The following is a 16,948-nucleotide window of genomic DNA, read 5'->3' on the forward strand; positions in this document are numbered from 1 at the left end:
GTGCGGTGCCCCCTCCACCATATTCCCCCTCGGTCATATCGTTACAGTGCTTAGGCAAAGCCCTGCGTCGGTAGAACATCATCATCGTCACCATGCCGTCGTGCTGACGGAACTCATCCCCGACACCCTGCTGGATCGGAGTCCGGGGATCGTCATCGAGCTGAACGTGTGCTGAACTCGGAGGTGCCGTACGTTCGGTGCTTGGATCGGTCGGATCGTGAAGACGTACGACTACATCAACCGCGTTGTCATAACGCTTCCGCTTATGGTCTACGAGGGTACGTGGACAACACTCTCCCCTCTTGTTGCTATGCATCACCATGATCTTGCGTGTGCGTAGGAATTTTTTTGAAATTACTACGTTCCCCAACAGTGGCATCCGAGCCAGGTTTTATGCGTAGATGTTATATGCGCGAGTAGAACACAAGTGAGTTGTGGGCGATATAAGTCATACTGCTTACCAGCATGTCATACTTTGGTTCAGCGGCATTGTGAGATGAAGCGGCCCGGACCGACATTACGCGTACGCTTACGCGAGACTGGTTTCACCGCTACGAGCACTCGTTGCTTAAAGGTGACCGGCGGGTGTCTGTCTCTCTCACTTTAGTTGAACTGAGTGTGGCTACGCCCGGTCCTTGCGAAGGTTAAAACAGCACCAACTTGACAAACTATCGTTGTGGTTTTTAACTTTTTATGCGTAGGTAAGAACGGTTCTTGCTCAGTCCGTAGCAGCCACGTAAAATTTGCAACAACAAAATAGAGGACGTCTAACTTGTTTTTGCGGGGCATGTTGTGATGTGATATGGTCAAGACGTGATGCTATATTTTATTGTATGAGATGATCATGTTTTGTAACCGAAGTTATCGGCAACTGGCAAGAGCCATATGGTTGTCACTTTATTGTATGAAATGCAAACACCCTGTAATTGCTTTACTTTATCACTAAGCGGTAGCGATAGTCATAGAAGCAATAGATGGAGTAACGACAACGATGCTACGATGGAGATCAAGGTGTCGCGCCGATGACGATGGTGATCACGACGGTGCTTCAAAGATGGAGATCACAAGCACAAGATGATGATGGCCATATCATATCACTTGTATTGATTGCATGTGATGTTTATCCTTTATGCATCTTATCTTGCTTTGATTGACGATAGCATTTTAAGATGATCTCTCACTAAATTATCAAGAAGTGTTCTCCCTGAGTATGCATCGTTGCGAAAGTTCTTCGTGCTGAGACACCACGTGATGATCGGGTGTGATAGGCTCTACGTTCAAATACAACGGGTGCAAAACATTTGCACACGCGGAATACTCAGGTTAAACTTGACGAGCCTAGACTATACAGATATGGCCTCGGAACACGGAGACTGAAAGGTTGAACGTGAATCATATAGTAGATATGATCAACATAGTGATGTTCACCATTGAAAACTACTCCATCTCACGTGATGATCGGACATGGTTTAGTTGATTTGGATCACGCGATCACTTAGATGACTAGAGAGATGTCTGTCTAAGTGGGAGTTCTTAAGTAATATGATTAATTGAAGTTAAATTTATCATAAACTCACCTTCCTCTCCTCCACGGCGGGGCATCCCCGTCCTCTCCCCCCTCCTCCGCTGTGTTGCTCGCCCTCAACCCTCTCCTCGGCAGCATGACATGGGAGAAAACGAGCTCGCTAAGCCCGCTCGGAGCATTGTCATGTGTTTTTTGATAAGAAATTTGCTACTGAAAACTGCGAAGTGTGGGTTGTTGTACCCTTGGTCCAATCCTTTTGGTTGGATATATGATGGACGTCAGATAGAGGGGCCCAAGTTGCAGCATGACTTGCTAGAGGTAATTCTCCATGTGTCTTATCATTTCCTTCTCCATTTTTTTAGAATCATATGGTCTCTTTATTGCTCTATAATAAGGGGTACAGTAGAAGGATCCCATGGCTGAAGAAGCTAGAGATAGCGACCATGATCGAGGGAGAGAACACTCTTCACAAGATTATGCGCCTCGTAGTTAGACGATTCACCCTCGTGAATAAACCTTACTGAAATGAAGGAACTTGCTCATTCCTTGATCTCCGTAAGCACTGAGCTATATGCGAACCTGCTTCATTGATGTTCTTTACTACGGTGGATTCATCACATGTGATAACAAGTTCCTGCAAGTTTAGATCCTCTAAGAGGGCCAAGGCCTTGCAACATGCTACACATTCCAAGGTAGCTAGCTGAATAAGTGCAGTTGTCAAGGACCCATGCTGATGACCGAAGCTACCTTCCGGAGTCGTACGTCTCGACCCTTGGGTGTTGATCTTGTGAAATTCGATACACAATTCTTGGTTCCCTCGTCCTCATGGCGCCAATCTGAAGCAAGACACGGTTACCGAGGGGGCAACACTAATGATGGCCACTAATGTTTCTGACCTGCGGCCCAAGGACGTAAATTTCTATGGCCTCATGAAGACTAGTGTGATGTGCTGGAGCTAGTGATACGCTGGACCTTGGAGGCCTAGGATGTTTGTGTTGTGTGAAACATGTCTGATGAGTTTTCATATTTAACTCTTTTTCTGTGCGTGATGTTAAAATGTTGAACAATGATGTTGTTTTATATCGATTTCAGAGTATATGCATAAGTTTGTTGTTTCTATGAATTTCAGTAGGGCTCGTTACCGAATTTTAAAGAAATTGACTGCGATGCTCTGAGCATTCGAGATGGTTAGTAATTAGAAATTGTCTGCGGTGCTCTGAACGGTAGAGGCGTTAGAAAGGAGAAACCACCTACGACAGTTCAGGTGACCGTCTCTGACTCCCGAGTATTAGTGACACAGATTTTCAGACGTATTTGGGTAGCTGCCTCAGGACCATTTACGAAAACCACCTACAAAGCCCGATTTCGTACTAGTGGCACATGCAAGGACTAGAGGCAAGGAGAGGGTAGAACAGTGGGTGGAGGCAAAATTTTGAGCTAGAGCATCCAATTCCATTGTTTGAACAGAGGAGTAGATCTGAAGTTTCACTCAAAATTTCTGCTTAAGATGGGTAAGAAAGGTTGCCCACTAGATAGTAGATAGGGAACATAAGCATGTGCTGGACTTATTTGAGAATTGTTTTATGGATTTTTTTTATAGGTCAAACTAAGAGCGAGTGTGTGAGTGATGCTTGATCATTATTTTGAACATGGCCATGTAGTGAAACTCATGTGGGCAATGATGAAATATTTCTTGGGTAAATTACTGAGATTTGAGAGAAAAAATATTTAACCATTTCTTTAAAGAATTACTTATTTTAAAATTATAATCTTGAAGGGGCTAGTGATCTTATATCATAGACTCCGGTTTTTTTAATAAATAAATATTTTTAGTTCAAACCTTATTCTTAGGGTTTTTGGAAAATAAAGGTTTTTTTACTCCCTTCGCTTCAGACTCTAAATAAATGCAACAAGAGGCAAAGGCAACACAACATTTTTGTTAGTTCCAAATTTTGGTCTTTATTACTCCCTCCGCTTCTAAATATAAGTCTTTTTAGAGATTCCTTTATAGACTACGTAAGGAGCAAAATGAATGAATCTACACTCTAAAATATGTCTAATATACATCTGTATGTAGTCTATATTGAAATATCTAAAAAATACTTATATTAAGGAACTGAAGGAGTAACATAGATGATGTGATTACTAAACACATGTGTGGCCATTCCTAGAGTACATTTTTTTTGGTTCAAGCCCCAACAAAGTATGCAGGGGCTCCGTTTAGGGTCCCTCCTAATCTACTATGCTTTAACACTTATATTTTTCCTTCAGATATTGGGAACATTTTCAGTTTCACAAATAGAGGTGAACATCATAATTGGTTGTTTACAAAGTTATACTTGTAAAAGCTAAAAAAACCATAATACTTAAGTTTCGATAAGCTTATACTCCCTCCGTTCCTAAATATAAGTCTTTTTAGAGATTCCAATATAGACTACATACGGAGCAAAATGTGTGAACCTACACTCTAAAATATGTCTATATACATACGTATGTAGTCCATATTGAAATCTCTAAAAAGAACTATACTATTTAGGAACGGAGGGAGTAATATATATATGGCTCCCATTTCTTTTCTCCCTTTCTCTCTCCTTCCCCATGAGTTGCTCGTGTCTCCCCGTCCCTCTCCTGTCCTCTTCCAGCGGACTCATGCCGGCCGGAGTCGGAATGCGAGAGGTGGGTGGCTGGCCTCTCTGTAGATAGTAGCGGTAGGGATACATGTAGACTTACCTTCGAGGATACTGATGTTATGTCTTTGTTATTTGCTCCATTGGCAACGAGCAACGTATTAAGCTCGCCTTCCACCTCCTCAACCCGACTACCATGGTGGATTGTGGCGGTGAGAAGTGGATTTGGTGAAAGCTTCTTTATAAAGCTCACGAGAACCCCTAGACAGATCTAGTGCCAATCTTTCTTCATAAGCTGATCAAATTAAAGAGGAACCGGTATATTTCATTTCCACCTCCACCGATCTCTCTGGGGTGTGCGAGCTATCTTGTGGATCTCGACTACAGAAATTGCAGATCAACAAAGGAAATACTTATGAATGTGTCGTCTTCAACCTCCACGCAAGGCCCTTATCCCCTTGTCCATCGTTGGCAAGGTTTGTGTCGAAGACAATGAACTCATCAGTAACGTTCAATATGACTCAAATCATAGTTACAAATAGCGGGCTATGCCTCCTAGCAGTGGACCTCTCTAAACGCTATAACACGCTATTTAAAACGCTCGGTCATGTGTTAGGACCAAAGTCCCTTGGCGCAGAACTCTCTAAACGCTAAAGGGCGCTATTTAAAACAATGGACTCGATCGCAATCCTCTTGTATGGTTTAGAGTCCTATAACTGCGATATGACTGAATTGCGTTTCTCTTGTATGATTTGGAGTCATATATGCAAAAAAGGAAGGGCCATGTTGTATTTCTTTTTCTTGCTAGGTCCTCTTTGCAGCGATGTATTAATTTTGATGTGAATTTTATGGTTTGGGCCATTTTTATTTCTCATTTGCATATGAAATTTTGTGGAACGATATGTTTGTGTTACTACTATAACATATTTTTTCCAAGAATTTTCCAACAATCATAAATGGGGTTTCTTAGACCAGGTGCACCAAATGGTTGGATGCACATGATGCGACCTACCCTGCCTACCTATTCCGACGACACTTCCGATTGGGCCACTTTTGATTAAGTGTAAGTTACATCCACCTTGATCTGGCTGCTGCAAGGTAGAAGAGGCATTTTGTCAGCGTATTTTCTCCCCTAAACATTAGAGCTTGTTCGCTTCCGTCTGGTGGAGATTGAAAGGGGTTGAGCGTAACGAAATCCGCAAGTCAAAACTCCCTGAATCCCCTCCCATCACCATGGGAGAGGATTAACCGAACACAGCCTCGGCGAGTTAAAGAACACACTGGATGCCGGCATAGCTGACAAAGGACTTGTGCTTGATCATTTGGAGTTCAGCTGATCCTTCGAGTACCACCTCCACGCCGGTGAGCACAGCCGCCGTGTTGCTCGGATTTCCCTGGGCATCTTGCTCCCCGGTGTCAAATTTTCCGAAGATGCAAAACCTGCCGGCTCCAAGGTACAGCAGGCTACCCCTTGTCTGCACCCATCCATGAGGCGTGTCGAGGACCTGCCAGTCATGTAGCAACTTGGGAGCCCTGCCAAAGTTGGAGAGGTCCAGTGCGCACAAGTTGTTGAAGTTGTTTGGGTTGTTTCCGGTCATGCCGAACCAGAGGTCGCGAAGCTCAGGGACATGCTCAGCCCGTCCATGGAACGGCAGCGTCCAGCGGCCAGCCTTTTCCCAGGCGCAGCTAACCGTGTCGAAGCAGTAGGTGCCGATGAGCCCAGCGGAGGACACGCAGATGGTCGAGCCATCACCCAGCAGCATGTAGGACTGGATGGCCGTGCACTCATAGGCTGCGTCGTTGACATAGGGCGGCGGCGGGAGCCGGTGCCACTCCCAGCACTTCTTGCCGTAGATGAGGGCTTCGAAGTTGAAAGCATTGTGGGGAGCGGGGAACCTGTCCATGACGTACAGGGCTTGACGGGAGGTTGCCGTTTCCGCGCGAGTGATGGAGAAGGAGACGGGGCTGTCACCCTTGGGTTCGTTGAGGCCGGCAACGGGCTGGACGGAGCAGCTGCCGGCGTCGCAGAGCACGGTGTTGCCCGCCGAGTCCATGGAGAGGATCTTACCATCGCCGACGCCGCTGCCTCGTCCGTAGAAGGGCAAAAAATCGAGCCTTGGGCCGTCTACGCGGTACGCTTGGAATTTGAGCCTGGGCGGTGGCATCTTCGGCGCAACCGCTGGTGATGGCGGCGTCGTATTATCGTCCTTGGGTTCCGCTGCTGCTGCCGCCCGTGCTTCCGCCGTGGATGGGTAGAAGAGATGCTCCCCGGGCTTGATGCGGCTCACCGTGTTCGAGCTGCCACTGCCGGACCTCCGCATCACCAAATTCAGGAACTGCCGTGCCTTCATTTTAATTCCTCCCACTCCTACAAAACGGAGATCACAAATTAGAGTAGATCATAGTATTTGATCTTCTGACGTGACAGAAGAGATTCTTCCACAGTATCTACAGAAGCAAATAATGAATACACGCCAAATGGAAAAGAGAAAGATAGAGTAATGCCTGCGACAGGACTTATTCCTTGGGCTGATCGAAGCTGGCGCTGCCGGACGAGGAGTGGCGGCGGCGGCGGCGCGAGGAGATCGGGGTGGGGTGTGCGATCTAGGTCTAGCCGTCATGCCCTTTCTTCTATTCTTGTCTTTTATCTGTTTTATTTTTATGAGACCCTTTTTTATGAGGTGATTATTATTATTTTAGCTTTTTTTAGGGTTATTATTTTTTAGCTTTTTTAGAATCATTATTTTTTTAAACGAAAGACTTTATACATGCATCGAAAACCATAGTTTGTGAGATACAAAGAGGAATATAGGGATGATCAAGCCACACGTGGCTCCCGTGAGCTAAAGAACGCGAAAATTTAGCTAAACTATGAGCATCTCTGTTGGACCGGCGCCCTTTAAAGACGATGTTGCAATTGAAGCCCAAGACTCTTGATTTGATTTCTGAGATAACCATGCCGCAAGGACACCTTGTCATTGTTGCTGGATATGTCTTGCACCACTTGCTTTGCATCAGATGCCACGATAAGATTCTCAACAGTTAAATCCTCGGCAAGTACTAAAGCTTCCCGGCATGCCATGCATTCAAGAACTGCAGAATCCTGCATCCCTTCAACCACCAATGTTGAACTCCCCAGGTAGTTACCTCGCTCATCATGACATACAGCCACTGTCGCCTCTCTCCTGTGGCGTTTGGATACTCCCGCATCGACATGGATTTTAGCAAATCCTGCCGGCGGGGCCTTTGGCCTTACATTGCCTGATGGTGTTGTGTTGTGTGATGTTGTTCTAGACATTCCTTGCTGCTGCTCCTTTACTATTTTCAGGTCTGCTAGATAACGATTGATGAAAGTGTTGGAAATATGCCCTAGAGGCAATAATAAAATGGTTATTATTATATTTCCCTGTTCATGATAATTGTCTATTGTTCATGCTATAATTGTGTTATCTGGAAATCGTAATACATGTGTGAATACATAGACTACAACATGTCCCTAGTGAGCCTCTAGTTGACTAGCTCGTTTATCAATAGATGGTCACGGTTTCCTGACCATGGACATTGGATGTCATTGATAACGGGATCACATCATTGGGAGAATAATGTGATGGACAAGACCCAATTCTAAGCATAGCACAAGATTGTGTAGTTCGTTTGTTAGAGCTTTTCTAATGTCAAGTATCGTTTCCTTAGACCATGAGATCGTGTAACTCCCGGATACCGTAAGAGTGCTTTGGGTGTACCAAACGTCACAACGTAACTGGGTGGCTATAAAGGTATACTATAGGTATCTCCGAAAGTTTCTGTTGGGTTGACTCGAATCGAGACTGGGATTTGTCACTCCGTATGACGGAGAGGTATCTCTGGGCCCACTCGGTAATGCATCATCATAATGAGCTCAAAGTGACCAAGTGGTTGGTCATGAGATCATGCATTGCAGTACGAGTAAAGTGACTTGCCGGTAACGAGATTGAACGAGGTATTGGGATACCGACGATCGAATCTCGGGCAAGTAACGTACCGATTGACAAAGGGAATTGTATACGGGATTACTTGAATCCTCGACATCGTGGTTCATTCGATGAGATCATCGTGGAACATGTGGGAGCCAACATGGGTATCCAGATCCCGTTGTTGGTTATTGGCCGGAGAGTCGTCTCGGTCATGTCTGCGTGTCTCCCAAACTCGTAGGGTCTACACACTTAAGGTTCGGTGACACTAGGGTTGTAGAGATATTAGTATGCGGTAACCCGAAAGTTGTTTGGAGTCCCGGATGAGATCCCAGATGTCACGAGGAGTTCCGGAATGGTTCGGAGGTGAAGATTTATATATAGGAAGTCCAGTTTCGGCCACCGGAAAAGTTTCAGGGGTCACCGGTATTGTATCGGGACCACCGGAAGGGTCCCGGGGGTCCACTAGGTGGGGCCACCTATCCCGGAGGGCCACATGGGCTGAAGTGGGAGGGGAACCAGCCCCTGGTGGGCTGGTGCGCCCCCCTTGGGCCTCCCCCTGCGCCTAGGGTTGGAAACCCTAGGGGTGGGGGGCGCCCCACTTGGCTTGGGCGGCAAGTCCCCCCCTTGAGATTCAATCTCTAGGGGCCGGCGCCCCCCCATGGCCCCTATATAAAGAGGGGGGAGGGAGATCTGCGCACCCCTGCTCCTGGCGCCTCCCTCTCCCTCCATAACACCTCTCCCTCTCGCTGAGCTTGGCGAAGCCCTGCCGAGATCGCCGCTACTTCCACCACCACGCCGTCATGCTACTGGATCTCCATCAACCTCTCCTTTCTTCTTGCTGGATCAAGAAGGAGGAGACGTCTTACCCAACCGTACGTGTGTTGAACGCGGAGGTGCCGTTCGTTTGGCACTAGGATCATCGGTGATTTGGATCACGACGAGTACGACTCCATCAACCCCGTTCTCTTGAACGCTTCCGGTCGCGATCTACAAGGGTATGTAGATGCACTCCTCTCTCTCGTTGCTAGATGACTCCATAGATTGATCTTGGTGATGCGTAGAAATTTTTTATTTTCTGCTACGTTCCCCAACAGAAAGCATGGGTCGCATGGGGGCTCTGGAAAATGCCCTCTTGGATGGCCTTTCTCCTTGCCATCCACGTCGCCCAGAGTGTTACTGCCAATTTCACAAAAGCATGATGAGATAGCGAGTGTATCAGCGTGAACAACCATTGTTTAGCACTTGGTTCACTCGACTCCGCAGCTGATCCGCTAGCTCCCCATCCACTAGTGCCCAGATACATCTTTACATGGAGCAGTCGAGGAGGGAGTGCCTCCAAGAGTCATGTGCGCCACTCAAACCGCACATACTTGATGTGGCCATGTTTCGATGCTCCCTGACGTCCTCAGTGGGTTGTATGAGGTGAATGCATAACCCACGGGATGGCTGCGCCATATTACCATAGGCCCACATATTTCTGGCCCTAGTCTCTCGAAAGCACACAAAAATATGAAATCACTAATTAAGGAGCACTCTGTAAATGTCACTCCCACCTTCTAGGGTTATGACAAGTGGCATACTAAACGTGCGTCTTGTCGCAACTTTTTTACGTATATATGCTAATTCAAAACATTTTATCTATTAAACCATACGTCCAAATTTCGTGCCGTTTTCTTCGTTGGATACCTCGCATCGAGATATTCAAAATTAAATCTCATGTTGATAGGTTTTTACGAACATTTTTTCATAAAAAAATATTGGGGAACGTACCATGCAATTTGAAAAAAATTCCTACGATCACGCAAGATCTATCTAGGAGATGCATAGCAACGAGAGGGGGAGAGTGTGTCCACGTACACTCATAGACCAAAAGAGGAAGCGTTAATTTAACGCGGTTGATGTAGTCGAACGTCTTCGCGATTCAACCAATCAAGTACCGAACGTACGAAACCTCCGAGTTCAGCACACGTTCAGCTCGATGACGTCCATCAAACTCTTCATCCAGCAGAGGGTCGAGGGAGAGTTTCCTCAACACGACGGAAGGGGGCACCGCACACAGCTAAGAGAATAATTGATGTGCTCTGGGATGCCCCCTGCCCCCGTATATAAAGGAGGAGGGGAGGAGGCCGGCCACCAGGGGCGCGCCAATGAGTTGGAGTCCTATTAGGACTCCAGTCCTAGTAGGATTCGCCCCCCCCCCCCTTTTCCTTCTTCCGGAGGGGGAAAGGGAGAAAGGAGAGGTAGGAGGGGAAGGAAAGGGAGGCGCCACCCCCTCCCCTAGTCCAATTCAGACTCCCATGGGGCGCGCGGCCACCCCTTGTGGATTGTCTCCTCTCTCCCCTATGGCCCACGAGGCCCATTACTTTCCCTGAGGGGTTCTGGTAACCTTCCGGTACTTCGAAAAATACCCAAAATGATCCGGAACCATTCCGGTGTCCAAATACTATCGTCCAATATATCAATCTTTACCTGTCGACTATTTCGAGACTCCTCGTCATGTCCGTGATCTCATCCGGGACTCCAAACAAACTTCGGTCACCAAAACACATAACTCATAATACAAATCGTCATCGAACGTTAAGCGTGCGGACCCTACGGGTTCAACAACTATGTAGACATGACCGAGATACTTCTCCGGTCAATAACCAATAGGGTAACCTGGATGCTCCTATTGGCTCCCACATATTCTACGAAGAGCTTTATTGGTCGAACCGTTATGACAACATATGTTATTCCCTTTGTCATCGGTATGTTACTTGCCCGAGATTCGATCGTCAGTATCTTCATACCTAGTTCAATCTCGTTACCGGCAAGTCTCTTTACCCATTCCGTAATGCATCATCCCGTAACTAAATCATTAGTTACATTGCTTGCAAGGCTTATTATGATGTGCATTACCGAGAGGGCCCGGAGATACCTCTCTGATACTCAGAGTGACAAATCCTAATCTCGATCTATGCCAACCTAACAAAACACCTTCGAAGATGCCTGTGGAGCATCTTTATAATCACCCTTTTACGTTTTGACGTTTGATAGCACACAAGGTATTCCTCCGATATTCGGGAGTTGCATAATCTCATAGTCAAAGGAATATGTATAAGTCATGAAGAAAGCAGTAGCAATAAAACTTAACGATCATTATGCTAAGCTAACGGATGGGTCTTGTCCATCACATCATTAGAATGATGTGATCCCATTCATCAAATGACAACACATGTCTATGGTCAGGAAACTTAACCATCTTTGATTAACGAGCTAGTCTAGTAGAGGCATACTAGGGACACTTTGTTTTGTCTATGTATTCACACACGTATCAAGTTTCCGGTTAATACAATTCTAGCATGAATAATAGATATTTATCATGACATAAGGAAATATAAATAACAATTTTATTATTGCCTCTAGGGCATATTCCCTTCAGTCTCCCACTTGCACTAGAGTCAATAATCAAGATTACATTGTAATGATTCTAACACCCATGGAGTCTTGGTGCTGATCATGTTTTGCTCGTGGAAGAGGCTTAGTCAACGGGTCTTCCACATTCAGATCCGTATGTATTTTGCAAATCTCTATGTCTCCCTTCTTGACTTGACTTGATCACGGATGGAGTTGAAGCGTCTCTTGATGTGTTTGGTTCTTTTGTGAAATCTGGATTCTTTCGCTAAGGCTATTGCTCCAGTATGGTCACAAAAAATTTCATTGGACCCGATGAACTAGGTATTACACCTAGATCGGATATGAACTCCTTCATCCAGACTCCTTCATTCACTGCTTCCGACACAGCTATGTACTCCGCTTCACACGTAGATCCCGCCACGACGCTTTGCTTGGAACTGCACCAACTGACAGCTCCACCATTCAATATAAATATGTATCCGGTTTGTGACTTAGAGTCATCCGGATCAGTGTCAAAGCTAGCATCGACATAACCATTTACGACGAGCTCTTTGTCACCTGCATAAACGAGAAACATATTCTTAGTCCTTTTTAGGTACTTCAGGATGGTCTTGACCGCTGTCCAGTGATCCACTCCTGGATTACTTTGGTACCTCCCTTCTATACTTATAGCAAGTCACACATCAGGTATGTTACACAGCATAGCATACATGATAGAACCTATGGCTGAACCATAGGGAATGACTTTCATTTTCTCTATATCTTCTGCAGTGGTCGGGCATTGAGTCTGACTCAACTTCACACCTTGTAACATAGGCAAGAACCGTTTCTTTGACTAATCCATTTTAAATTTCTTCAAACTTATCAAGGTATGTGCTTTGTGAAAGTCCAATTAAGCGTCTTGATCTATCTCTATAGATCTTGATGTCCAATATATAAGCAACTTCACCGAGGTCTTTCATTGAAAAACTTTTATTCAAGTATCCTTTTATGCTATTCAGAAATTCTATATCATTTCCAATCAACAATATTTCATCCACATATAATATCGGAAATGCTACAGAGCTCCCACTCACTTTCCTGTAAATACAGGCTTCTCCAAAAGTCTGTATAAAACCATATGCTTTGATCACCTCATCAAAACGTATATTCCAACTCCGAGAGGCTTACACTAGTCCATAAATGGATCGCTGGAGCTTGCACACTTTGTTAGCACCCTTAGGATCGACAAAACCTTCTGGTTGCATCATATACAACTCTTCTTTAAGAAATCCAATAAGGAATGCAGTTTTGACATCCATTTGCCATAGTTCATAATCATAAAATGCAGCAATTGCTAACATGATTCGGACAGACTTAAGCATCGCTATGAGTGAGAAGGTCTCATCGTAGTCAACTCCTTGAACTTGTCGAAAACCTTTTGCGACTAGTCGAGCTTTGTAGACAGTAACATTAGCATCAGCGTCAGTCTTCTTCTTGAAGATCCATTTATTCTCTATGGCTTGTCGATCATCAGGCAAGTCCACCAAAGTCCATACGTTATTCTCATACATGGATCCCATCTCAGATTTCATGGCCTCAAGCCATTTTGTGAAATCTGGGCTCATCATCGCTTCCTCATAGTTCGTAGGTTCATCATGGTCTAGTAACATGACTTTCATAACAGTATTACCATACCACTCTGATGCGCAACGTGCTCTGGTTGACCTACGAGGTCCGGTAGTAACTTGATCTGAAGTTTTATGATCATTATCATTAGCTTCCTCACTAATTGGTGTAGGCATCACTAGAACTGATTTCCGTGATGAACTACTTTCCAATTCAAGAGAAGGTACAATTACCTCATCAAGTTCTACTTTCCTCACATTAACTTCTTTCGAGAGAAACTCCTTCTCTAGAAAGGATCCATTCTTAGCAACAAAAAGCTTGCCTTCAGATCTATGGTAGAAGGTGTACCCAACAGTCTCTTTTGGGTATCCTATGAAGACGCACTACTTCGATTTGGGTTCGAGCTTATCAGGCTGGAGATTTTTCACATAAGCATCCCAAACCCAAACTTTAAGAAACGATGGTTAGGTTTCTTGAAAAACCATAGTTCATACGGTGTCGTCTCAACGGATTTAGATTGTGCCCTATTTAAAGTGAATGCAGGTGTCTCTAATGCATAACCCCAAAACTATAGTGGTAAATCGTAAGAGACATCATAGATCGCACCATATCTAATAAAGTACGGTTACGACGTTTGGACACACCATTACGTTGTGGTGTTCCAGGTGGCGTGAGTTGCAAAACTATTCCACATTTTTTAAATGAAGGCCAAACTCGTAACTCAACTACTCGCCTCTGCGATCAGATCGTAGAAACTTTATTTTCTTGTTACGATGATTCTCCACTTCACTCTGAAATTCTTTAAACTTTTCAAATGTTTCATACTTGTGTTTTATTAAGTAGATATACCCATATCTGCTCAAATCATCTATGAAGGTCAGAAAAAAACGATACATGTCGCGAGCCTCAACACTCATCGGAACGCATACATCGGTATGTATTATTTCCAATAAGTCGGTAGCTTGCTCCATTGTTTCGGAGAACGGAGTCTTAGTCATCTTTCTCATGAGGCATGGTTCGCAAGCATCAAATGAGTCATAATCAAGTGATTCCAAAATTCCATCTGCATGGAGTTTCTTCATGCGCTTTACACCAATATGACCTAAATGGCAGTGCCACAAATATGTTGCACTACCATTATCGACTTTGCATCTTTTGGCATTAATATTATGAATATGTGTATCACCACAATCGAGATTCAACAAAAATAGACCACTTTTCAAGGGTGCATGACCATAAAAGATATTACTCATATAAATAGAACAACCATTATTCTCTGATTTAAATGAATAACCATCTCGCATTAAACAAGATCCAGATATAATGTTCATGCTCAACGCTGGCACCAAATAACAATTATTCGGGTCTAAAACTAATCCTGAAGGTAGATGTAGAGGTAGCGTCCCGACGGCGATCACATCGACCTTGGAACCAATCCCGACGCGCATCGTCACCTCGTCCTTAGCCAATCTTCGTTTAATCCGTAGCCCCTGTTTCGAGCTACAAATATGAGCAACCGAACCGGTATCAAATACCCAGGCACTACTATGATGTATCAAGTTTTCGGTTAATACAATTCTAGCATCTGAATAATAGATATTTATTATGACATAAGGAAATATAAATAGCAACTCTATTATTGCCTCTAGGGCATATTTCTTTCAAAACCCCCGGATGAAAAACCGACCTGGGAGCACTTTTTGTTCCTTTTTGGAAGAGGCGTGACTGTGCCTCTCACGTAACCAAATCCGTACCTCCACGAGAAATAAATTTGTACCTCTTTCGAAAGGAAAAATTGTATTTTTTTTCGTTTCAGAGAGGCACGACTATGCCTCTCAACAAAGCAAATCCGTACCTCTCGCGGAAGTAAAAAAACATGTTTTTTTATTTCACAAAAGCAAATCCGTACCTTTCACGGAAGGAAAAAAATTGCGTATTTTTTCGTTTCTGAGAGGCATGATTGTGCCTCTCGTGGAAGTAAATATGTTGCTCTCACGGAAGCAAATCCGTACCTCTCGCGAAAGGAAAAAAATATGTAGCAAATCCGTGCCTCTCGCGGGGAAAGAAAGAAAAGTGTTTTTTTTTTCTGTTTCCGAGAGGCACCTCTCGCAGAAGCAAACCCTTGCCTCTTACGAAAGCAAATCCGTGCCTCTCGCGGAAGGATAAAAAACACGTTTTCTTTTTATTTCCGAGAGGCATGGTTGTACCTCGCTCGGAAGGAGAAAAACGCGTTTTTGGGGCAAAAGAAAAATTGAAACTGTTTTTTGTCCAAAACCTAAGAATTACCGAGAGAAAATAGGAAAACAATTCATCTAAAAAGACAAAACGCGTGCGAACCTAGACTGCGACACGTGGCGATGACTGAGAGTGGCTGGCGCTCTCTCAGCCCACCCAGATGACCTTTGCAGGCTCCTGAAAGAATACTCCTTTGTTAGTTGCTCTCCCAAAACAGCAGGTATTCCTAGGAGGCCATAATGTGTCGCCTGTAGCTACCCATAGCGTAGCCTCTCGTCGAGACGCACATAAATGGGCGAGGCACAGCTAGCTCGACGAGTCCTCGGAAAAGCGTGTGTAGATCATTGATGCACATTTTCTTCATTCATTTTTTTTTGGTTTCTTACATTTGTTCAAAAAAAATCAAACATTCTAAACAAGTAAATTCCAGCACCTAAAAATACTGAGAAAATTAAAAATCATGAATTTGAAAAATGTTAAATGCAATGTAAAAAGACTGTTAGCATCATTTTTAAAATGTTGACACATTCAAAAAAATGTTGTGACAATTAACAAGTATCGTGTGTGTTAATTTATTTAACACATATACAAAAATGATCAAGAAAAGCTTATTTGAAAAATTGTTACTGATGTATTTGAAAAATGTTAACACGCATAAAAAATGGTTTGTATGTATACAAAAATTTAGAAATAAAAACATATATATATCGAGAAAACGTTAATCGTGTATGTTAAATGAGTATAAGAAAGATGCTGCTTATGTATATGAGAAATGTATAATATGTATAAAATAAAAGTAGGCATCAAAACCTATTTCTGAAAAAATGAAATCGTGTATTTGAAAAATGGTGAATGTGTATATGAAAAAAATCTTATCTTTACGGAAAATCTAGGATCTGTATGACAAAAAAGTATACATCAAGACATATATTTGAAAAAAAGTTAATCATGTATTTGAAGAATGTTAAATGTGTATAAGTAAAATATATCTTATATATATATATATATTAAAAATGTATAATATGTATGAAAAAGTAGACATCAAAACATATATCTGAAAACATATTAATCATGTATTTTAAATATGTCAAACGAGTATAAAAAATGCTCCTACTATATACAAAAAATGTACAATATTTATGAAAAAAGGAAGACCTGAAAACATATGTTTAACAAAAATGTTACTCATGTATTTAAAAAATGATAAATGTGTAGAAAAATGTTCCTATTTTATACGGAAAATCGACAAGTGTTTGAAAGAAGTAAAACCAAAGAAAATCAAAGACAAAAAGGAAAGGAAATGGGAAAAAACTGGAGAAGCAGATGCAAAAGAAATAAAACCAAATTAAAATCTAGAATAAACAAATAAAATAGAAGAAAAAAAGAACAGGGAAAGAGGAATCCATAGAAACTGATGCAAAATAGTAGAACAATGTGAAAACCGATAAAAACGAAAAAGAAACAAAGAAAAACAAAGGAAAAAACTAAAACTAAAAGGTTGATACAAAATAGTGAACGCAGTAAAAAAAATGGTGCTACAATGATGGGTCGGTCATGTACTGTAGCGGACGGAAAGTGCTTCAGGCGAGAGAACCATATATCTC

The sequence above is a fragment of the Triticum dicoccoides genome, chromosome 2B (assembly GCF_002162155.2).
Source record: "Triticum dicoccoides isolate Atlit2015 ecotype Zavitan chromosome 2B, WEW_v2.0, whole genome shotgun sequence".
Classification (NCBI taxonomy): Eukaryota; Viridiplantae; Streptophyta; class Magnoliopsida; order Poales; family Poaceae; genus Triticum; species Triticum dicoccoides.